Here is a 24,875-nt window from a genome sequence, read left to right on the forward strand (position 1 = left end):
AGGAATAGTATTGAATTTTTTGAACCGAGTAGTGTTCAAAGCACTTCTGTCATTCACTCCTTTTAGCAAGAGGAGCAAGATTTGTACTGTGCCTAGGCAGCAGTGGAAGGGTAGAATTCTTAGGCTGTCAGTGGAGCTTCCTGTATCAATAATTGCAAATGTACCATTTTGGCTTAGGAGGTTCTAGTGTCTCTCTCTCTCTCTCTCTCTCCTACTCTTAAGCATTGAATCACCACTGCCCCTTCCAGTGATGACAGATTCGCTCTCTCATGGACAGTTTTGCCATCCAGCTCCAAGAGAATACTTTTGACGGCATGGAAGTTGAGAGGCATTGGCTACCAAGTCAAGTATGCTCAGTGCAGGTAGTGCCTACCTTGTGTCAAACCACAGAGGTCTTCATGAAGATTTATCTAAGAATATGGGAAAATTATGCAGATCTCACACGGCAAAAGCCTGGAGTCCTTTATCACCTAAACCAGCCAAGGTTCCACAGTTCTTACAACTGGGGCTGAACAGGGGCCTAGGTTCAAATATGTTTAAAGTTTTAAGTTCACCTTTGTCTGCACTTGCAGGGGTTTAAGGAGTCCTTAACCCTAAGTGATGCAATTCTTAAAAGACTTGCATGAAGTTATAGGCCTACCAGGAAACCATTGTTCCCTATGTGGAACTTGCTTAGGGTCCAAATTTCTATCAAAGACTCATTTCTATCCTACAGAATTTACTACACTCTGCAAACCCTAAAGGCCGTATTTCTGGTTGCTACAACCTCTGAAGAAGGATGTCAGAACTACAGGCTTTGCACTCAAGGAGCCTCACTTAACGTTATACCCGGACAGAACAGAATAGTCCTAAAACTCCAGACTGCTTTTATCCATGGGGTGTCTTTCTCCTTCCAATTCAACCAAGAAGTCCATTTCCCGTCTTTCTGGGTTGAGTGGGAACCACATCCCCTGTAGGTTGAGCTAACGCTGGTGACTTGCTTGGCAGCTACCCTTTCATTCAGGAAAGCTGAAATATGTACTTGGTTCCAGCATGGCTTAAGGAAGGGTCAGTCAGCATCAACACATTCAGTCACCTCAGATTGTTCAAACAATTAAAAGAGCCTACTCTTCAAGGCCTTCCTGTTTTGGAGGTCTTAAAGCGGAGGTCCACCTATCTATCGTTTTTTTTTTTTTTGAGTTCATTCACAAACTTTTCTTCTCAGCATTACATACTCACAAATTGTGTGTAATATGTCCGCCTGTGTCAGATTTTGTCGGAAAGAATAACTTATATTATTCACTGCAGGCGGTTTCCATCTTCATTGTGGGCATTTGAAGCCCACAAGCATTTATTTCCTGGATGTGGTGAATGCTGTGCTCCCAGCATTCACCGCTCGTTCCCGCACATGCTCAGTGGCATCCTGGGAAGCCTGAGACTAGCTCCCAGGAGTCTGGGAGAGGCTAGAAACACGCCTACTCCCACGGGAGGAGAACCAGGAAGTGCAAAGAAGAATAGAAAAATAAAAGGTAATTACGGCGATTTAAATTTTTTTAAACGGCATGTCAGCATCTAGGCAAGGAAGAGAATACATACAGATATTGTTCAAAATTTGGGTGGAACCCCGCTTTAAGAGCACATTTAACTAGGGCAGTGCCAGCTCTGTGGACAGCTCAGCGCTGAGTGTCTCCTGAGGTTATTTGCAAGTCAGCAATATGGTCCTCCCAGGACACCTTCATTAAACTTTTATAGGTGAACCCGGCTCGCGACAGTAACATTTGGAAAAATTCATGGTGCATACTTGCGCTACTGATGATTACAAAATTTTTCTTGCACCCTCCCGTATGGCGAGTTAGTCCCCATATGTATGCTGCCATGATGCACCAGGAAAACGGAAAATTGTATACTCACCTTTCCGTAATTTTCCTTTCCTGGTGCATCTTCATGGCAGCATACAGATACCCACCCTAATGGTGAGAGTTACAGAGAATGCTGTGAGCCGGGTCTGTCTTTGATTTATAGTTAACCAGTCCTATCAGGTTGTGGGGGCGGAGTCACGACCCATATGTATGCTGCCATGAAGATGCACCAGGAAAGGAAAATTACGGAAAGGTGAGTATACAATTTTCCGTTTTCCTTGAATGTTAGTGTCTCAAGAAATGAGATAGGCCTTTAGTACATCAGATCACAGTATAGGGAGTGGCGCTGTGTTAGGAGTGTGACTGAAAATTAACAAAAGTTCAAGTGCCTAAATTAATTTAAATTTAAAAATTTTTTTTGGTATGATCCAGAAATTTCTTGCAGGAAATTATGTTCTTATTTTAGTGAAAACACCTTAATAAGTGAAAAAAAATGCTACTATATGTGCAAAAAATCGCAAATATTAAACTACACCATTAAATAACATAAATACATCTTCACATTAATAAATATAAAGTGATAAGTGCCAGAAGCAGTGGTTGTCAAACAATAGTGCGTAAATGTGCAATAATCATACGCAATATTAAATCATTAATAGTGTGTCAAAATCGCAACTGAGTATCAAAAAACCATATGTTGTTTAGTGCAAAAATGTTCATAACAATTGTGCAGAAAATTCTTCTTTGGTGATAAAGTGCCGTGCTGTAACAACTGGTAGTCCACCCAATGTGGTTGCACTCACCGGAGCGCTCCACCCCTGCAGGGGTATGAACGTATACTGTTGGTCCTGTCACTCCAGTTCTGTGGATGCCAGTTTCCTTCCACGCGTCCCAATCCCAAAGGCAGCTGTTTACACATAGGGAGGTGGGGACTTCCTGTCCCTTGATGTATTAAAGGTCCCCACTGGATATCCACTTAAGTGTTAAAAATATTAAAAGAAAGGTATCCACATAGCGTGATTCTGTTTAAAATGTATTCATTTATTTAGATAAAAAACAGTCCAGTCAAAGTAGGCTGATATCACACTAGCGGTTCAAAAAGTATATAAGTGTTTCCAAGTGGGAGAGAGAGCTCACAGTCTCCTGTACTCTCCCCATAATCCGGGGCTGCAGCGTCAGCGTGAACCGCCGCTTGCGTTCCACCAGTCGAATATCCGGAACCACGATCCGCGGAAATGACGTTGTGCGTGCCAAGATAGTCCCGCCTTACGCGTTTCGTCACATGGACGTCATCGGAGGTGCCTCCGATGAGGTCCATGTGACGAAACACGCAAGGAGGGACTATCTTGGAACGCACAACGTCATTTCCGGTGAGTGCAACCACATTGGGGGGACTACCAGTTGTTACAGCACGGCACTTTATCACCAAAGAAGAATTTTCTGCACAATTGTTATGAACATTTTTGCACTAAACAACATATGGTTTTTTGATACTCAGTTGCGATTTTGACACACTATTAATGATTTAATATTGCGTATGATTATTGCACATTTACGCACTATTGTTTGACAACCACTGCTTCTGGCACTTATCACTTTATATTTATTAATGTGAAGATGTATTTATGTTATTTAATGGTGTAGTTTAATATTTGCGATTTTTTGCACATATAGTAGCATTTTTTTTTCACTTTATTAAGGTGTTTTCACTAAAATAAGAACAGAATTTCCTGCAAGAAATTTCTGGATCATACCAAAAATTTTTTTAATTTTAAATTAATTTATGCACTTGAACTTTTGTTAATTTTCAGTCACACTCCTAACACAGCGCCACTCCCTATACTTTGATTTGTATTTTTTGGGGGATCACATAGGTGTCCCCTTTCCATCTAGGGGGGCTGCAGGTGTAAGGTAGTCTGTAAGCACGGATCTGTTGATATATTTATACTTTAGTACATCAGGTGTGATCAATGTGATCTATTTTTAGTGATTTGCACCCTAACTTGTAGACTCTATAACTTTCACACAGACTAAATAATATCCACTAATTTGGGTCATTTTTACCAAAGATATGTAGCCGTATAAATTTTGGCCCAAATTTATGAAGAAAAATGACTTATTTACAAAATTTTACAATAGAAGCTAAAAAAAAGTTGTTTTTTTCAAAATTTTCGCTCTTTTTTCGTTTATATCGCAAAAAAGAAAAAATCCAGCGGTGATTAAATACCACCAAAAGAAAGCTCTAATTGTGAGAAAAAAATGATAAATATTTTGTTTGGATACAGTGTAGCATGACAGAGTAATTGTCATTCAAAGTGTGAGAGTACTGAAAGCTGAAAATTGGTCTGGGCGGGAAGGTGTTTAAGTGCCCTGTATTGAAGTGGTTAAAATCTATGGGACACGAACATGAATAATCAAAAGTTCTCATTTTAAAGGCTTATATGCAAGTTATTGTCAAAATTGTGTTTGGGGACCCGGGTCCTGCCCCAGGGGACATGGATCAATGCAAAAAAAGTTTTAAAAATGTCCGTTTTTTCGGGAGCAGTGATTTTAATAATGCTTAACCACTTAAGGACCGCCTCACGCCGATGTACGTCGGCAAGGCGGCACGGGCAGGCAAAATCACGTACATACACGTGATTTGCCTCCCGCGGGTGGGGGGTCCGATAGGACCCCCCCCCCCCCCGGTGCCCGAGGCGGTCCTGTTTTGTTCCCCGGCGATCGGAGGTGAGGGGGAGGCCATCCGTTCGTGGCCCCCCCCTCGCGATCGCCGCCGGCCAATGGGAACATTCCTTTGCTGCTGTATGCTAAACAGCAGCAAAGGAAATTATGTCATCTCTCCTCGGCTCGGTATTTTCCGTTCCGGCGCCGAGGAGAGAAGACTGGAATGTGAGTGCACAACACTACACACCCAGTAGAACATGCCAGGCACACAAAACACCCCGATCCCCCCCCCGATCCCCCCCCAATCACCCCCCCGTCACAAACTGACACCAAGCAGTTTTTTTTTTTTTCTGATTACTGCATGGTGTCAGTTTGTGACAGTTACTGTGTTAGGACAGTTAGGGTTAGCCCCCTTTAGGTCTAGGGTACCCCCCTAACCCCCAATAAAGTTTTAACCCCTTGATCACCCCCTGTCACCAGTGTCGCTAAGCGATTATTTTTCTGATCGCTGTATTAGTGTCGCTGGTGATGCTAGTTAGGGAGGTAAATATTTAGGTTCGCTGTCAGCGTTTTATAGCGACAGGGACCCCCATATACTATCTAATAAAGGTTTTAACCCCTTGATTGCCCCTAGTTAACCCTTTCACCACTGATCACCGTATAACCGTTACGGGTGACGCTGGTTAGTTCGTTTATTTTTTATAGTGTCAGGGCACCTGCCGTTTATTACCGAATAAAGGTTTAGCCCCCTGATCACCCGGCGATGATATGCGTCACCCCAGGCAGCGTCAGGTTAGTGCCAGTACCGCTAACACCCACGCACGCAGCATACGCCTCCCTTAGTAGTATAGTATCTGAACGGATCAATATCTGATCCGATCAGATCTATACTAGCGTCCCCAGCAGTTTAGGGTTCCCAAAAATGCAGTGTTAGCGGGATCAGCCCAGATACCTGCTAGCACCTGCGTTTTACCCCTCCGCCCGGCCCAGCCCACCCAAGTGCAGTATAGATCGATCACTGTCACTTACAAAACACTAAACGCATAACTGCAGCGTTCACAGAGTCGGGCCTGATCCCTGCGATCGCTAACAGTTTTTTTGGTAGCATTTTGGTGAACTGGCAAGCACCAGCCCCAGGCAGCGTCAGGTTAGCGCCAGTACCGCTAACACCCACGCACGCAGCATACACCTCTCTTAGTGGTATAGTATCTGAACGGATCAATATCTGATCCGATCAGATCTATACTAGCGTCCCCAGCAGTCTAGAGTTCCCAAAAACGCAGTGTTAGCGGGATCAGCCCAGATACCTGCTAGCACCTGCGTTTTGCCCCTCCACCCGGCCCAGCCCAGCTCACCCAAGTGCAATATCGATTGATCACTGTCACTTACAAAACACTAAATGCATAACTGCAGCGTTCCTAGAGTCAGGCCTGATCCCTGCGATCGCTAACAGTTTTTTTGGTAGCTTTTTATTGAACTGGCAAGCACCAGTGGCCTAGTACACCCCGGTCGTAGTCAAACCCGCACTGCAGTAACACTTGGTGACGTGGCGAGTCCCATAAGTGCAGTTCAAGCTGGTGAGGTGGCAAGCACAAGTAGTGTCCCGCTGCCACCAAGAAGAAGACAAACACAGGCCCGTCGTGCCCATAATGCCCTTCCTGCTGCATTCGCCAATCCTAATTGGGAACCCACCACTTCTGCAGCGCCCGTACTTCCCCCATTCACATCCCCAACCAAATGCAGTCGGCTGCATGAGAGGCATTTTCTTTATGTCCTCCTGAGTACCCCTACCCAACGAACCCCCCCAAAAAAGATGTTGTGTCTGCAGCAAGCGCGGATATAGGCGTGACACCCGCTATTATTGTCCCTCCTGTCCTGACAATCCTGGTCTTTGCATTGGTGAATGTTTTGAACGCTACCATTCACTAGTTGAGTATTAGCGTAGGGTACAGCATTCCACAGACTAGGCACACTTTCACAGGGTCTCCCGAGATGCCATCACATTTTGAGAGACCCGAACCTGGAACCGGTTACAGTTATAAAAGTTAGTTACAAAAAAAGTGTAAAAAAAAAAAAAATATATATATAAAATAAAAAAAAAATAGTTGTCTTTTTATTGTTCTCTCTCTCTCTATTCTCTCTCTATTGTTCTGCTCTTTTTTACTGTATTCTATTCTGCAATGTTTTATTGTTATTATGTTTTATCATGTTTGCTTTTCAGGTATGCAATTTTTTATACCTTACCGTTTACTGTGTTTTATTGTTAACCATTTTTTTGTCTTCAGGTACGCCATTTACGACTTTGAGTGGTTATACCAGAATGATGCCTGCAGGTTTAGGTATCATCTTGGTATCATTCTTTTCAGTCAGCGGTCGGCTTTCATGTAAAAGCAATCCTAGCGGCTAATTAGCCTCTAGACTGCTTTTACAAGCCGTGGGAGGAAATGCCCCCATCACCGTCTTCCGTGTTTTTCTCTGGCTCTCCTGTCTCAACAGGGAACCTGAGAATGCAGCCGGTGATTCAGCCAGCTGACCATAGAGCTGATCAGAGACCAGAGTGGCTCCAAACATCTCTATGGCCTAAGAAACCGGAAGCTACGAGCATTTTATGACTTAGATTTCGCCAGATGTAAATAGCGCCATTGGGAAATTGGGGAAGCATTTTATCACACCGATCTTGGTGTGGTCAGATGCTTTGAGGGCAGAGGAGAGATCTAGGGTCTAATAGACCCCAATTTTTTCAAAAAAAGAGTACCTGTCACTACCTATTGCTATCATAGGGGATATTTACATTCCCCGAGATAACAATAAAAATGATTAAAAAAAAAAATGAAAGGAACAGTTTAAAAATAAGATAAAAAGCAAAAAAATAGAATAAAATAAAGAAAAAAAAAAAAAGCACCACTGTCGCCCCCTGCTCTCGCGCTAAGGCGAACGCAAGCGGCGGTCTGTCGTCAAACGTAAACAGTAGTTGCACCATGCATGTGAGGTATCACCGCGAAGATCAGATCGAGGGCAGTAATTTTTGCAGTAGACCTCCTCTGTAAATCTAAAGTGGTAACCTGTAAAGGCTTTTAAAGGCTTTTAAAAATGTATTTATTTGTTGCCACTGCACGTTTGTGCGCAATTGTAAAGCATGTCATGTTTGGTATCCATGTACTTGGCCTAAGATCATCTTTTTTATTTCATCAAACATTTGGGCAATATAGTGTGTTTTAGTGCATTAAAATTTAAAAAAGTGTGTTTTTTCCCCAAAAAATGCGTTTGAAAAATCGCTGCGCAAATACTGTGTGAAAAAAAAAAATGAAACACCCACCATTTTATTCTGTAGGGCATTTGCTTAAAAAAAATATATAATGTTTGGGGGTTCAAAGTAATTTTCTTGCAAAAAAAAAATAACTTTTTAATGTAAACAAAAAGTGTCAGAAAGGGCTTTGTCTTCAAGTGGTTAGAAGAGTGGGTGATGTGTGACATAAGCTTCTAAATGTTGTGCATAAAATGCCAGGACAGTTCAAACCCCCCCCAAATGACCCCATTTTGGAAAGTAGACACCCCAAGCTATTTGCTGAGAGGCATGTCGAGTCCATGGAATATTTTATATTGTGACACAAGTTGCGGGAAAGAGACAAATTTTTTTTTTTTTTTTGCACAAAGTTGTCACTAAATGATATATTGCTCAAACATGCCATGGGAATATGTGAAATTACACCCCAAAATACATTCTGCTGCTTCTCCTGAGTACGGGGATACCACATGTGTGAGACTTTTTGGGAGCCTAGCCGCGTACGGGACCCCGAAAACCAAGCACCACCTTCAGGCTTTCTAAGGGCATGAATTTTTGATTTCACTCTTCACTGTCTATCACAGTTTCGGAGGCCATGGAATGCCCAGGTGGCACAACCCCCCCCCCCAATGACCCCATTTTGGAAAGTAGACACCCCAAGCTATTTGCTGAGAGGTATAGTGAGTATTTTGCAGACCTCACTTTTTGTCACAAAGTTTTGAAAATTGAAAAAAGAAAAAAAAAAAGTTTTTTCTTGTCTCTCTTCATTTTCAAAAACAAATGAGAGCTGCATAATACTCACCATGCCTCTCAGCAAATAGCTTGGGGTGTCTACTTTCCAAAATGGGGTCATTTGGGGGGTTTTGTACCACCTGGGCATTCCATGGGCTCCGAAACTGTGATAGGCAGTGAAGAGTGAAATCAAAAATTTACACCCTTAGAAATCCTGAAGGCGGTGATTGGTTTTCGGGGCCCCGTACGCGGCTAGGCTCCCAAAAAGTCCCACACATGTGGTATCCTCATACTCAGGAGAAGCAGCTAAATGTATTTTGGGGTGCAATTCCACATATGCCCATGGCCTGTGTGAGCAATATATCATTTAGTGACAACTTTGTGCAAAAAAAAAAAAAAATGTGTCACTTTCCCGCAACTTGTGTCGAAATATAAAACATTCCATGGACTCAATATGCCTCTCGGCAAATAGCTTGGGGTGTCTACTTTCCAAAATGGGGTCATTTGGGGGGGGGTTTGTGCCACCTGGGCATTGCATGGCCTCCGAAACTGTGATAGGCAGTGAAGAGTGAAATCAAAAATTTACACCCTTAGAAATCCTGAAGGCGGTGCTTGGTTTTCAGGGCCCCGTACGCGGCTAGGCTCCCAAAAAGTCCCACACATGTGGTATCCCCATACTCAGAAGAAGCAGTTGAATGTATTTTGGGGTGCAATTCCACATAGGCCCATGGCCTGTGTGAGCAATATATCATTTAGTGACAACTTTTTGTAAATATTTTTTTTTTTTTCGGCATTATTCAATCACTTGGGACAAAAAAAAATAAATATTCAATGGGCTCAACATGCCTCTCAGCAATTTCCTTGGGGTGTCTACTTTCCAAAATGGGGTCATTTGGGGGGTTTTGTACTGCCCTGCCATTTTAGCACCTCAAGAAATGAGATAGGCAGTCATAAACTAAAAGCTGTGTAAATTCCAGAAAATGTACCCTAGTTTGTAGACGCTATAACTTTTGCGCAAACCAATAAATATACGCTTATTGACATTTTTTTTACCAAAGACATGTGGCCGAATACATTTTGGCCTAAATGTATGACTAAAATTGAGTTTATTGGATTTTTTTTATAACAAAAAGTAGAAAATATCATTTTTTTTCAAAATTTTCGGTCTTTTTCCGTTTATAGTGCAAAAAATAAAAACTGCAGAGGTGATCAAATACCATCAAAAGAAAGCTCTATTTGTGGGAAGAAAAGAACGCAAATTTCCTTTATGTACAGCATTGCATGACCGCGTAATTAGCAGTTAAAGCGACGCAGTGCCAAATTGGAAAAAGACCTCTGGTCCTTAGGCAGCATAATGGTCCAGGGCTCAAGTGGTTAAAGTCAGCTGTTCAGCGAACTGGCGAACAGCCGATGTTCGAGTCGAAAATGAGTTTGACTCGAACTCGAAGCTCATACCTAATCACGGGATATTTACGGCATATATACTGGGAATTATATGGGATATATACTGGGAATTGTATGGGATTGATATGAGATATATACTAGGATTTATATGGGATATATACTAGGATTTATATGGGATATATACTGGGATTTATATGGGATATATACTGGGATTTATATGGGATATATACTGGGATTTATATGGGATATATACTGGGATTTATATGGGATATATCCCGGGATATATAGGGGATTTATGTAGCCAAGTCCCGCTCCTCTCTAGGCCTAATAGTGACCTCCAGAGTTCGGGGCAGTGGACATCATTCTATGTAGAGTGGGTTACAAGGCATAGTGGGTGTAATGCAAGGCAGATTCATGGGCGCCAGACACTTCTTGAATGCAAAGAGATTGATTGTCTCTTAAACAGAACTGTGGGAGAGAGGGTTTAGGTCCAGGACACCCTTTAGCAGTTGCAATGTTAATTAGCAGACTCTGAGACTTCTATAAGAAGATAGTCATGCAGGGAAAGGCACCCAGCCGGACACCACATCTGCATGTGTAGACACGCTGTCTCCTATGGCAACAATCTTCAACAGTTTCTAACAAATGTTGCAATTAGGGATGAGCCGAACACCCCCCTGTTCGGTTTGCACCAGAACATGCAAACAGGAAAAAAGTTTGTTCGAACATGCGAACACCGTTAAAGTCTATGGGACATGAACATGAATAATCAAATGTGCTAATTTTAAAGGCTAATATGCAAGTTTTTGTCATAAAAAGTGTTCGGGGACCCGGGTCCTGCCCCAGGGGACATGGATCAATGCAAAAAAAGTTTTAAAAATGGCAGTTTTTTCAGGAGCAGTGATTTTAATAATGCTTAAAGTCAAACAATAAAAGTGTAATATCCCTTTAAATTTCGTAGCTGGGGGGTGTCTATAGTATGCCTTTAAAGGGGCGCATGTTTCCCGTGTTTAGAACAGTCTGACAGCAAAATGACATTTGGAAGGAAAAAAGCCATTTAAAACTACTCGCGGCTATTGCATTGCTGGTCCGACAATACACATAGAAGTTCATTGATAAAAACGGCATGGGAATTCCCCACAGGGGAACCCTGAACCAAAATTTAAAAAAAAAATGACATGGGGTCCCCCTAAATTCTATACCAGGCCCTTCAGGTCTGGTATGGATATTAAGGGGAACCCCGGCCAAAATGAAAAAAAAAATGACGTGGGGGTCCCCATAAATTCCATACCAGACCATTCAGGTCTGGTACGGATTTTAAGGGGAACCCCGCGTCAAAAAAAAAAAAAAAAAAAAAAAAAACGTTGTGGGGTCCCCCCCCTAAAAATCCATACCAGACCCTTATCCGAGCACACAACCTGGCAGGCCGCAGGAAAAGAGTGGGGGACGAGAGAGCGCCCCCCCTCCTGAACCGTACCAGGCCACATGCCCTCAACATTGGGAGGGTGCTTTGGGGTAGCCCCCCAAAACACCTTTTCCCCATGTTGATGAGGACAAGGGCCTCATCCCCACAACCCTGGCCAGTGGTTTTGGGGGTCTGCGGGCAGGGGGCTTATCGGAATCTGGAAGCCCCCTTTAACAAGGGGACCCCCAGATCCCGGCCCCCCCCTGTGTGAAATAGTAAGGGTACCATTTCACTAAAAAACTGTCAAAAATGTTAAAAATGACAAGAGACAGTTTTTGACAATTCCTTTATTTCAATGCTTCTTCTTTCTTCTATCTTCCTTCATCTTCTTCTTCTTCTTCTGGTTCTTCTGGCTCTTCTGGTTCTTCCTCCTCAGGCCCACCCCTGGCATGGGGGGAGGCTCCCGTTCTTCCCCCTCTGATGCATGGGACATGACGGGACTTCCCTGTGGCATTCCCCGTGACGTCACAGGGAAGTCCCATCAAGTCACCGTGCGTCAGAGGGGGGCGGGGTCACCGGGTGGCCCCGCCCCTCGTTATTTAAGAACTGTCAGATGAGGAGACGCCGTCACACAGCGGGAGCCTCCCTCCATGCCAGCATGGATGCAGAGCGGCCCGGAGAAGAAGAGAAGAAGAGATGAAGAGATAAGGAAGAGAAGATGAAGAGAAGAGTGGAAGCCTCCCCCCATGCCATGGGTGCGGAGCGGCCCGAGGAGAAGAAGATAGAAGACGCCGCGGAGGAGATGCTGGACGAGAACGCCGGAGGAAGAACCAGAAGAACCAGAAGATGAAGAAAGAAGAAGCATTCAAATAAAGGAATTGTCAAAAACTCTCTCTTGTCATTTTTAACATTTTTGACAGTTTTTTAGTGAAATGGTGGGGGTACAAAAGTACCCCCTTACCATTTCACACGGAATGGGGCGGGATCTGGGGGTCCCCTTGTTAAAGGGGGCTTCCAGATTCTGATAAGCCCCCCACCCGCAGACCCCCACAACCACCGGCCAGGGTTGTGGGGATGAGGCCCTTGTCCTCATCAACATGGGGACAAGGTGTTTTGGGGGGCTACCCCACAGCACCCTCCCAATGTTGAGGGCATGTGGCCTGGTACGGTTCAGGAGGGGGGGCTGCTCTCTTGTCCCCCCCTCTTTTCCTGCGGCCTGCCAGGTTGTGTGCTCGGATAAGGGTCTGGTATGGATTTTTTGGGGGACCCTACGCCATTTTTTTTTTTGGCGCGGGGTTCCCCTTAAAATCCATACCAGACCTGAAGGGCCTGGTATGGAATTTAGGGGGACCCCCATGTCGTTTTTTTTTTAAATTTTGGTTCGGGGTTCCCCTGTGGGGAATTCCCATGCTGTTTTTATCAATGAACTTCTATGTGTATTGTCGGACCGGCAATGCAATAGCCGCGAGTAGTTTTAAATGGCTTTTTTCCTTCCAAATGTCATTTTGCTGTCAGACTGTTCTAAACACGGGAAACATGCGCCCCTTTACAGGCATACTATAGACACCCCCCAGGTACGAAATTTAAAGGGATATTACACTTTTATTGATTGACTTTAAGCATTATTAAAATCACTGCTCCTGAAAAAACGGCCGTTTTTAAAACTTTTTTTTGCATTGATCCATGTCCCCTGGGGCAGGACCCAGGTCCCCAAACACTTTTTAGGACAATAACTTGCATATAAGCCTTTAAAATTAGCACTTTTGATTTCTCCCATAGACTTTTAAAGGGTGTTCCGCGGCATTCAAATTTGCCGCGAACACCCCAAATTGTTCGCTGTTCGGCGAACTTGCGAACAGCCAATGTTCGAGTCGAACATGAGTTTGACTCAAACTCGTAGCTCATCCCTAGTTGCCATGAACTCTTTCACTTCCTCTACAATCTCCTCTTTAGATCTTCACTCAACTGAGCTCCCAATCTATCACTTAGACCCGCTGATCCACTGAGCTCCCGAGCTCTTCCAATCTTCTCACTTTAGTATCTTCCTCAAGCATCACCCCCGCGTACCTGCTGGGTCCCTAGCTTGGCACTCACAGCTACTCCTCAAGTGTCACCCACACTGGCCTGCTCGGTCCCTGGCTTGACACACAAGGCTGCTCTGCAAGCATCACCTCTGCTGGTTGGGTCCCTGGCTTGACACCTACTGAAGTTTCCCGATTCTTCACAGTTCCCGGTTGGTGAGAATACTGCTCCGGTACTTGCTTCAGCTACTCACTGTGGTCCCTGGTAATAAGGTGGTTGGTCCCTTAGGGGTGACAGCTTCCCCTCTACCTCAATGCACTGACAGGTTCTCCGGCCGGCAGAACCATCACTTCTGGTTGGACTACAAGCCCGTAGTCCCAACCCTACACTGCTTTTCCTGCTTCTGGATAGGCCCTTAGACAGCCTAGCAGCCAGATGTCCCCGGGATAGGCCTCAGGCTCTGGCCTAGCAGCCCGGGGCAACACGACACATGTCCACCCAGACAGCCATCCAGGTGGCAGAGAACCCCGATCACCTGACCCCAATCAAATAAATAGGCTCTCCCAACAGGTCAAGGGACCCAAGAAGATCAATGCCCATTGGCTGAGATACCCCATCTATTCCTAATCAGTCCTTGCAATGCCCTTGTCTTATCTAATGCCATCAGATACCCGGCCATCTAGTGACAGAAGAGAGAAGTGCAGCAATTCCAAAATTAGGGTGGAATCATTTGATCTCCTATCAACTGGCCAAGGCAGTTTTTTTTTTCATTAACCTCGCTGTGTGACTATAGATGTTTATCCCAAGCATGTTTGATACTGTTTACTGTTGACTGTCTCGCTACCTCTGCTGATATATTTATTCCAATCATCAATTACCCTTTCAGTAAAAATAATACTTTCTAAGATTAGTTTTGAACTTTCCTCCAGTTAGTTTGAGGTCATGTCCCAGTGTTTGGTTTCATATTGAAAAGACCGCCTTACAGTGGGGAGTGGTGTGATGGAGGGGGCGGCGCACGGGTGCCACCCCCTTTATAATGCCACCCCCCCTCTGTGTATAATGGATAGATTCATGCATTGCATGAATCTATCCATGGCCGCTTTAGCCAACCCCTATTCAGGTGCCCCTTTTCAGACGCCGGGTGCCTAAATTACAGCGGCGGGGGTGTTTTTGAAGCACCTGATTGAAGCCATAGACTCTAATAGGTTTCCAAAAAGGTGAACTGCAAGTGCAGAACATTGCACTGGCAGTTCACCCAGGTGTGCTAGAAATGCGAATGAAAATTTGCTTTCCTAACACTGAACCGCCTCTCAGCCTTTCAGGTGCGTGGGTCTGTTACCCATCACCTGATTGGCTGAAATGACAAGCGCTATGATTGGACACCTATCAGGAGGAGGGGACGAGATGCACGGAGGGCACAGGAGCCGCTGTCTGACTCACTTCAAGGTCCCACCTCTCACCGCCGTCACCCCACCTGCCACCACCATGGTGAGAAGGCAGGGGGGTGGGGTCACAGTGGCAGCATTTGATGGGCACAGTGGCTGGATTTGATGAGCACAGTGAGGCTGCAATTGATGTTTTTTTTCTAGAATTTTTCAAATTTGTTTGCACCCCCCAAAGGGGGCAGTGGTGGCACCACTGCCCCCTTCTTGAACCTTATTCACCCCCTTGATGTATTTAAAGGTTTCTATCATGTCTGCCCTTTCCCTTCTTTCCTCTAGACTGTACATATTAAGTTCCTGAAGTCACTCCTGATATGTTTTATCCCCCAAACCTTTCACCATTTTTGTTACCTGTCTCTGAACTCTTTCTATCTTATCAATATCTTTTTGTAAGTGAGGTCTCCAGAACGGGACACAGTATTCTAAATGAGGTCTCACTAAAGATCTATATAGAGAAATCAGGACCTCCTTCCTCCTGCTGGTGATCCCTCTAGTGATATAAAGATCTATATAGAGGAATCAGGACCTCCTTCCTCCTGCTGGTGACCCCTCTAGTGATATAAAGATCTATATAGAGGAATCAGGACCTCCTTCCTCCTGCTGGTGATCCCTCTAGTGATATAAAGATCTATATAGAGGAATCAGGACCTCCTTCCTCCTGCTGGTGATCCCTCTAGTGATATAAAGATCTACATAGAGGAATCAGGACCTCCTTCCTCCTGCTGGTGATCCCTCTAGTGATATAAAGATCTATATTGAGGAATCAGGACCTCCTTCCTCCTGCTGGTGGTCCCTCTAGTGATTTAAAGATCTATATAGAGCAATCGGGACCTCCTTCCTCATGCTGGTGGTCCCTAGGAATTTCTGGTTCGCACCAGAACTTTCGAACACCGCAAAAGTTCGGACCCGAATAACGAACCCCATTAAAGTCAATGGGTCCCAAACATCAAAAATCAAAAGTGCCCATTTTGAAGGCTTATATGCAAGTAATTGGGCATACAATGGTTATAGGGGTCCGGGTCCTGCCCTGGGGGTCATGTATCAATAAAAAAAAAGTTTGTGAAAAACATCATTTTTAAATAAGCAGTGATTTTATGATTTTAAAGTGAAAGCATAAAAATGTAAAATTCCTTCCAATATAGTGCCTGGGGGGTCCCCTTAGTCTACCTGTAAAGTGGCAGATCTGTACCGTGTCTAGAATCTGCTGCAGCAATATTTTCATTTATAAAGCCAAAAAAAATGACATTTTCCCTGCAAGCTGTCTTTATTTGGCTCAGCAAGAGCTGTGAAGCCAGTGTGTATGATGAGGCCACAAAGTAGTGCACTGGGAACAAGATTAGAGATTTTTTGGATACATTCTGGTGTCACTTTGAAATTGTATAGAAGTAACGGGTGCGTAAAAATTGGTCTTTGGCTGTAGATGGCGCCTCCCCACCGTAACCCTATAGAGGTAATCTTGATGAAAGCAAGAATTGGCCTTGCTGTAAAAAATTGCAATGATATTCAACTGTCAAACAGGTGCTGCAAAATTGGTCTTTGGGTGTTAATTGTGCCCATGAAACCTATACCAAAAACATTCTTCCAGATGAAATGATTTATGCCATCAAAGCTAGGCAGCCTCAAAGTCCTGCAGAGATTCCACATCCCAAAAAGACTTAATCAATGACATCGGCATCAGGGGCTTCATAGCTGGTAATCCAGGACTGATTAATTTTTATAAAAGTCAAACGGTCTACGGATTCTGTGGACAGACGCGTTCTATGATCAGTAACAAAACCTCCTGCAGCACTGATTGCCTATTCTGAAAGCACGCTGGATGCAGAGCAGCCCAACAACTCAATAGCATACTGGGCAAGTTCTGGCCAGTGGTCTATTCTCATGACCCAGTAAGTCAGTGGATCGTCAACTGGAAACCTCTCCATCTGTTTTTGCCCCGGGATAATCTTCCACCATGTGATGCAGGCACTACCGTTGGGATGTGGAAGCTGGCAGCCCTGGGTAGCGAGGGCTAAAAAAATTCTGAAATTCCTCACTTAGGCGGACGCCTTCTCCAATGCTCCTCTCCGCTCCAACAGAAGACTCAAAACTACGTTTTCCACCACACTGTAACCTACTGGAGTCAGGAAAAACGTTCGATAAAATCCTCTTTAACGTGTCTTCAAGAGATTTTATCTTCTGCACTCTGTGTGGGGACAGGATGAGTTCTGAGACCTCCCTCTTATAACGGTGGTCAAGGAGGGTTGCCAACCAGTATTCATCCTTCTCCTTTATGCCATGTATTCTTGAGTCCTTTCGCAGGCTTTGAAGCATGATGTTGCCCATGCGCCTCAAATTTGCAGAGACCTGAGAAGCAGACTCCTTGGGGTCACTCAGGATCACAGCCTCTGGAACTTCCTCCTCTCAGCCGCGTACTACTCCCAAGGGTCCTGGGGTTGTAAAGTCAGATTGACGCATGTCTTCCTCTTCTTCGAAGACTATGAAAGTGCCAGAATCCTCATCCTCCTTCCCTCTCTCCTCCTGTGTGTTCTGTGACATAGGAATGATGGTGTCTGGATAAAGTGGGCCTTGAGAGGAAATGAAGTCCTCCTCTTCCTCTTGCTGCTCTGCCTCTAGTGCCCTGTCCATAATGCCATGCAGAGTCTTCTCCAGCAGGGACAGGGATTGTGTCACTGATGCATGCACTGTCACTGCTCACCATCCTTGTGGACTCCTCAAATGGTGACAATATAGTGCATGCATCCTTAATGATCAGCCATTGGCGTGGGGAAAAAAGCCTCTGCATGTATAGCCACTGCAGCATTCCCAAAGTTGAGTTCCACCTGGTCGGCATGTCACAAATCGGCGGTTTACGGTCAGGTGAAATTCCCGCTGAATTTCAGCCAACCGAGCACTGGCTGTGTATGACAGCCTGAAATGGCTACAGACTCTTCTGGCCTTCTTTAGTACATCTTGCAACCCTGAGTACATACTTAGGAAACGCTGCACCACCAAATTGAGGACATGTGCCAGGCATGGCTCATGTGTCAACTTTCCCTGTCTAAGGGCGGACAGGAGGTTTGAGCCATTATCGCACAACACCATTCCTGGCTCCAGCTGGCGTGGTGGGAGCCACCTCTGGGCCTGTCCCTGCAGAGCTGCAAGAATCTCTGCTCTGGTGTGGTTCCTGTCCCCTAAATACACCAGCTTAAGCACTGCATGGCACCTTTTCGCCTGACACTTTGAACGCTTAGGGGGTACCTGATGTTCATAGGACAATTCTGCAGAGGAAGGCATGGAGGTGGTGGAGGAGAAGAGGGTAGAGCTCACAGGTCTGGCATCATCACCACCAGCTGTATGGAGACGTGGGGGCACAACAAGCTGCATAACTGAGCCCTGTCCTGCATCCTTTCAAGTTGCAAGCAGCGCTACCCAGTGTGCTGTGAATGAAAAATATCCTCCCTGCCCATGCTTGCTGGACCACGTGTCAGCAGTAAGGTGGATTTTATGGCTGACTGCCTTGCCCAACGATGCCAGAACCTTCCCTTCCACGTGATGGTAAAGAGATGGAAGGGCCTTACGTGAAAAGTAGTAGCAACTGGGAACCTGCCATTGTGGTACAGCCCATTGTGCAAATTCACGGAAGGGCGCAGAATCCACCAGGCTAAAAGGCAGAAATTGGAGAGCCAACAGCTTTGACAAGCTTGCATTTAGACGCTGGGCATGGGGGTGGCAGGGACTGTATTTTTTTTCCACTGCAGCAGATGGGGCAGAGAAATTTGCCGGCTACAGTCTACAGCTGGTGGTGTGCTGCTGGCAGATGTGCTGCTAAGACCTGGGGCACCCTGTGCTATACCATCATCCCTGTCAGTGGAGGCTGCTGAGAGGTAATGACTCGGTATCACAGGGGCAGACTGAAGTGGGTAAGGTGGAGGAGGAGGAGGGACAGATTTGTGCCCCTTTTGTGTGGCTTTTAGGTGCTCTTGCAAATGAGCTGAGTGGTTGGACGTTAAATGCCTTGTCAAGCATGTGGTACCCAAATGGTTGGTGTTTTTGCCACGTTTGATGTGTCTGAGACACAGTCTGCAGATGTGCTCAAAAAGGCCCAGACAGCTGAACTTTGGGGAGTGGGCCGGGAGAAACCAGCTGCAGAATGTGATGGAATAAGGTGGTTGCTCTCTACTCTTTCTTGATGTCGGCCTCCTTGGGGTTGTGTCACCTCACCTTCAGTTTCCTCCTCTGCTCTATCTGGCTCCCAAGTTGCATCAGTGACCTCATCATCATCATCATCATCATTATCTCCATCTTCATCATTACCACTGCAGACAACTTGGCAATACGCTGCAGCTTGGGGAACATGAATGCCAATTTGTCTACCAGTGTTCTCCCTCCCTCTAGACTCATGTTCCTATCATCCTCAACCTCAGAACCAACATCTGAATCCAGCAATGGCTGGGCATCATCAAGGAGCAAGTGGCTGATGCTGTGGTCAAATAACTCAGCTGACTCCTTAATGGCTGATGTTGGGGCTATGGCAGGAATAGATGTGGACAAGGAGGCAGGTTTATCCACTCTGGCAACTGCAGGGGACTGCACACGTCTCTGCTTGTGTGACAGAGAATGAGGAAGGTTTAGTAAGTCAGCCCAACACCTCCTCTGCATGCTGTGGCTGGATAGCACGGGCAAACTCACTAAGCAGAGGAAATGATGCCCTGCCTGAGGACTGGTCACCACGTCCACCTTTGCCTGTGGACACATTTGTTGCTGGCCCCCTTACAATGCCAAGGGAACGTCTGCCTTTCCTTGTTGTCTTCCCAGACATTATTGGGAGGGAGGGGGCGGTGCTTGTAAGCAAATGTAAAGAAGAAGTGGAAATCTGTAAGTAGATGCACTTTAAAGTGGTTGTAAACCCACTTTTTGGACTTTTACCTATAGGTAAGCCTAGAATAAGGCCTACCTATAGGTAGTGGAAATATCTCCTAAACGTGCGCGGTTTAGGAGATATTTCACTTGTAGTCCGCCGAAAATTCAAACGGTGCATGTGCAGGGAAGAAACAAAACTAAGTGCTGTTTCTTCCCTAGCCCGTGTGCATGCGTGGGAATGACGTCACGCGGCTCCGGCAAATCACAGGAAGGAAGAGGGGCCGGAAGATGGATGCTGCCTACACAGGGAACATCGCTGGATTCTTTTGCAGGTAAGTGGCACATAATGGGCTAGTATGCGATGCATACTAGCCCATTATGCTTTTCATTTTCAGGCTTTCAGTGGAAGTAAAACCCATCAGGGTTTAATCAATGTAAAGAGGTGTTTGGTGCACTTTAATTTGAGTACTCACACTACACAGACACACTCCATGGATACAATATAATATACTGCAATATAATGCGCCAAACGTACAGTGACGCACAGAACGATATGGTGTTAAACTGGCAGTAATGCACACAGAAGACTCTGCTCTATTTCTACACATTCCTGGTTTAGGTGGAAATATTTTGATGTAAATTAGGTGGGGCTCCCTCCATAACTGACAAAGTTGGGTGTTCCTCATCATACCAACCAATAGGATTCTCAGATCCCCAATACCTTCTCATTGTGTCCATGCCATTCCCCTGGAGAGGAGATCATTGTCCAGGGAGGAATGTGGGGAGGATGGGAGCCTCCACCTTCCATCCAGGTCTGAGCTGGGATTTATCCCGGAGTTACATTGTAGGTGAGGTTGAAAAAAGACACAAGTCCATCAAGTCCAAGCTATGGTTTTTTTAAGGAGATCAGGAGGTCAGGGTAATACGTTATCGTTTCCCATATACGTCTCCACTAAACCCGCCCCCCAGAGCGTACTGATCACATGACCCAATACCTCCTCTTCTTCCAGTTCCTGATCTTCTCTGAACGGGATTGGTTGCTGTGAATGGCTGTAGACTTCTATTGTCCTGATTGGTAGGTGTGAACAGGTGCCGAGAGCTTCCCCTGCTGACTGGTATAACACACTATATTATATTTATTAGGCTAAAAAGAAGAAGAAATCGCTATTATTAAATCATATTTTTTAGTTCTGAACATAAAGAAAGAAAATATACTGTATACAAATTATCATACATTTCCTTTATACAGTAAAACAGCAGATGTTTGTTTTACTGTTTCCTTCAGTGTGCTACTTATGTGTATGGATTTCTTAGTGCTATACAGTGGGGGGAAAATATGTATTTGACCCCCTGCAGATTTCGTAAGTTTGTCCACTTACAAAGAAATGAAGTATCATAGGTGTATTTTATATGATAGAAGAGGATATGCCCGCAACGGTGGTCCAATCACCACCAAAAAGTGAAACCAATAAATAATATTTGACCAGTGAAAATAAATTGTGTTTAACCAGTGATAAATGTTGAATACAACTTAGTATTAATCCGAAAAACTTATTATGACATAAATCCAGAATTATTCATAAGTGAACCTTTATGTGTATACAATATTCTTAAAGGTATAAGTAGTCCAGACCAGTGGCAGCTGGTGCTCAAAATTTTTTGGGGGGGCGCAAACAAACTGAAAAATTCTGAAAAAAAAACCATCAAAAACGCAGCCACTGTGTCATCAAAAACGCAGCCACTGTGTCATCAAAAACGCATCCACTGTGTCATCAAAAACGCATCCACTGTGTCATCAAAAACGCATCCACTGTGTCATCAAAAACGCATCCACTGTGTCATAAAAAACGCATCCACTGTGTCATAAAAAACGCATCCACTGTGTCATCAAAAACGCATCCACTGTGTCATAAAAAACGCATCCACTGTGTCATAAAAAACGCATCCACTGTGTCATCAAAAACGCATCCACTGTGTCATCAAAAACGCATCCACTGTGTCATAAAAAACGCATCCACTGTGTCATCAAAAACGCATCCACTGTGTCATCAAAAACGCATCCACTGTGTCATCAAAAACGCATCCACTGTGTCATCAAAATCACATCCACTGTGTCATCAAAAACGCATCCACTGTGTCATCAAAAACGCAGCCACTGTGTCATTAAAAACGCATCCACTGTGTCATCAAAATCGCATCCACTGTGTCATCAAAATCGCATCCACTGTGTCATCAAAATCGCATCCACTGTGTCATCAAAAACGCATCCACTGTGTCATCAAAAACGCAGCCACTGTGTCATTAAAAACGCAGCCACTGTGTCATCAAAATCGCATCCACTGTGTCATCAAAAACGCATCCACTGTGTCATCAAAAACGCATCCACTGTGTCATTAAAAACGCAGCCACTGCGTCATCAAAAACGCATCCACTGCGTCATCAAAAACGCATCCACTGTGTCATCAAAAACGCATCCACTGTGTCATCAAAAACGCATCCACTGTGTCATCAAAAACGCATCCACTGTGTCATCAAAAACGCATCCACTGTGTCATCAAAAACGCATCCACTGTGTCATCAAAAACGCATCCACTGTGTCATAAAAAACACATCCACTGTGTCATCAAAAACGCATCCACTGTGTCCACTGATCCCAGAAACCATGATTGTCTCCTTAATAGCAGCCAACATCTCTTTGAACAAGGGGGAAGAGGGGCAAGTTATCAAAGAAAGATAATCACAGTGATTTGGGGGGCTGGAAGAGGATGCTTTATGTGCTAGGGGCCACTTTGGGAGCAGAGAGAATTTGTGCTGGGGGGGGTCTAATTTTATATTTAACCCCCCTTCTAGCACAAATCCTCTCTGCTCCCAAAGTGGCCCCTAGCACATAAAGCATCCTCTTCCAGCCCCCCAAATCACTGTGATTATCTTTCTTTGATAACTTGCCCCTCACGTCCTGTGCATGTGTCCATTCTCCTCCCCCTCCCCCTCTGTCTGTGTATAGGTGTCTTCAGTACATGTGTAGTGAGACAGGAGGGAGGGGAGGGAATGGGGAAGAGAGGGACAGATACATGCAGCTGTGCTGTGCTGGAGCTCACCCTCCTTGCCAGACAGCAACCCATCCCTCATATGGCTCTTACCTTCCTCCTGCAGCTCCGCTCAGCCGAAGAACGGTGCTGCCGACATCACTTCCGGCTCTCGTCTTCTTCACGAAAGCCGGAAGTGACCTCAAGATTTGAAAAGCAATGCTCCCGCCCATAGAATCACACTGATTCTACGAGCGGAAGCTAATCGGCGTTTTCGTTTGCGCCACAAGGCGGGTTAAAAGCCCGCAAATGAAGCGCTGCGTCTGCAATCACGTGATTGCATTGACGTGGTGCTTCCCATAGTGCACTGGCGTCCGGCGCCACAGTGCACTTTGTTAAAGGACTTTTTTTTTTTTTTTTTTTGTTCTTAAAGGGGCCGTTTTAAAAAAAAATTTTTTTTTTTTTTGAATTTTTTTTTTTGACTACAGGAGGGGGGGCGGCGCCCTGGCGCCCCCTATGGACGGGCCGCCACTGGTCCAGACACCAAAAGGTGATTAAGCATACAAGTGTTTCAAATTTTTTTAAATTGAGTGTAACAAAGGAATTTTTCCAAAAAAATACGGTAAAATTAAAAAAATGCAAAAAAAGCACAAAAAAACAGAAAATTGCACCAGTTACAAAAAAACGCATATTATGCATCCGTTCCGGTGTGAAAGATTTTTCGTGCTTTTATAAATTGTTGCAGGTGACTCGTAGTGCTTGCAGTTCTTGACAGGTGACTTGCGTGCTCCCCCTCATAGGTCCCTACTCACCAGCTCCTATAACCCCTGCAGGGGTAATACGCATGTAGATCCACAGTATAGACCGCTATTCTCAGGTTACAGCACCTACAGTCTCTCAGGCAACCTTTGGATTTCCAGGCAATGGCAGGTTTATGTAATTATATTCCTCATGGAAAAGAAACATTGGCTCTCATAGTGTAGTATCCAAAAAATTCAGTTTATTAAAAATATTTAATAATCAAAAAATCAGATAAAAAACAGAGTCCATACAGCATAGGTGTTCTTGCACAAAAAACAGCTCTAACTGATTGGTAGCACGAGGAGCCCGAGCTGTGGATTCGCTGCGTTCCACCCACTGGCTCCGGTTCCTGGAAGTAACTTAGTGTGCGTGGCGATGCTGTACGCGTTTCGTCATAGACGTCTTCCTTCATAGACGTGCCATCTTACTGCACACTACTTATTTATAAGGGATAGCGACCGTGTAAAACCCCCCCCCACCTGCCTCAGAATCAGCCAATCCGTAAGGAGGGGTGGGATGTTCCCACCTGGTGCAAAGTAATCAATGCTAACTAGTGATCCCCTCGGTAATAGGGTAGATGTAAAAAAATATGTAAGTATATAAATAAAATAGGCTCCGCTCCGCTCTCCCTTACTATCTATGGACTTTGCATACCCAAAGGGCATAAGCGACAAACAGTTAAGGTTAGAGATAAGCAATATACATAATATATAAAGCAATGTTATAAAAACATATAGTGGGAATTGGCAGAAGGTGAGAGTGGGGGTATCCGAACCCACAGGCCGATAGCCCAAGTAGACAAACCCAGGTATTACCTGGTAAAAGTACCTAGGACCCAGCAAACAGAACTATGTGTAGTGGATGTATGCTACAGCAGTTAACCATAAAGGTCAAACTCCAAAGCATACACCACATTCCAGTCCAAAACTGAAGGCATAATTTGTGGAAGTTGGGGGCTACTCAACCTGTGCACCCCTGTCAACAGAAGGTGAGAGTGTGGATACCCAATAGCCACCACCCATAAGCAAATGTCCCATAGTAGAGTATGGTAAACCTACCCAAATCAGACCCATCCTGTGGGTATATGTACCAACAATTGACAAACAAATTACATATAGCATATACACCATAGACAAAAACAATTGTTATAAAGGCATGAGGTCCAAAATAGGGGCTAACATGTTGTTCACCCAGGCTCCCCCTATCAACAGAAGGTGAGAGTGCGGGTGCCCAACCTCAAATAATGTACGGTGAGAACCATCTGAAGCTAAACCCAGCGAACTGGGACACCATAAAGAAAAGACATCGAGAACGAGACATAATAGGGCAACAAACACAATCATAATACAGAAGGGTGTAAATTACATGTCCAGTTACCCAGAAGAATCCCTGTGTGCCCCCCTAGACTCCCCCCACTAT

This window comes from Aquarana catesbeiana, linkage group LG01 (genome assembly GCF_042186555.1).
Source record: "Aquarana catesbeiana isolate 2022-GZ linkage group LG01, ASM4218655v1, whole genome shotgun sequence".
Taxonomy (NCBI): domain Eukaryota; kingdom Metazoa; phylum Chordata; class Amphibia; order Anura; family Ranidae; genus Aquarana; species Aquarana catesbeiana.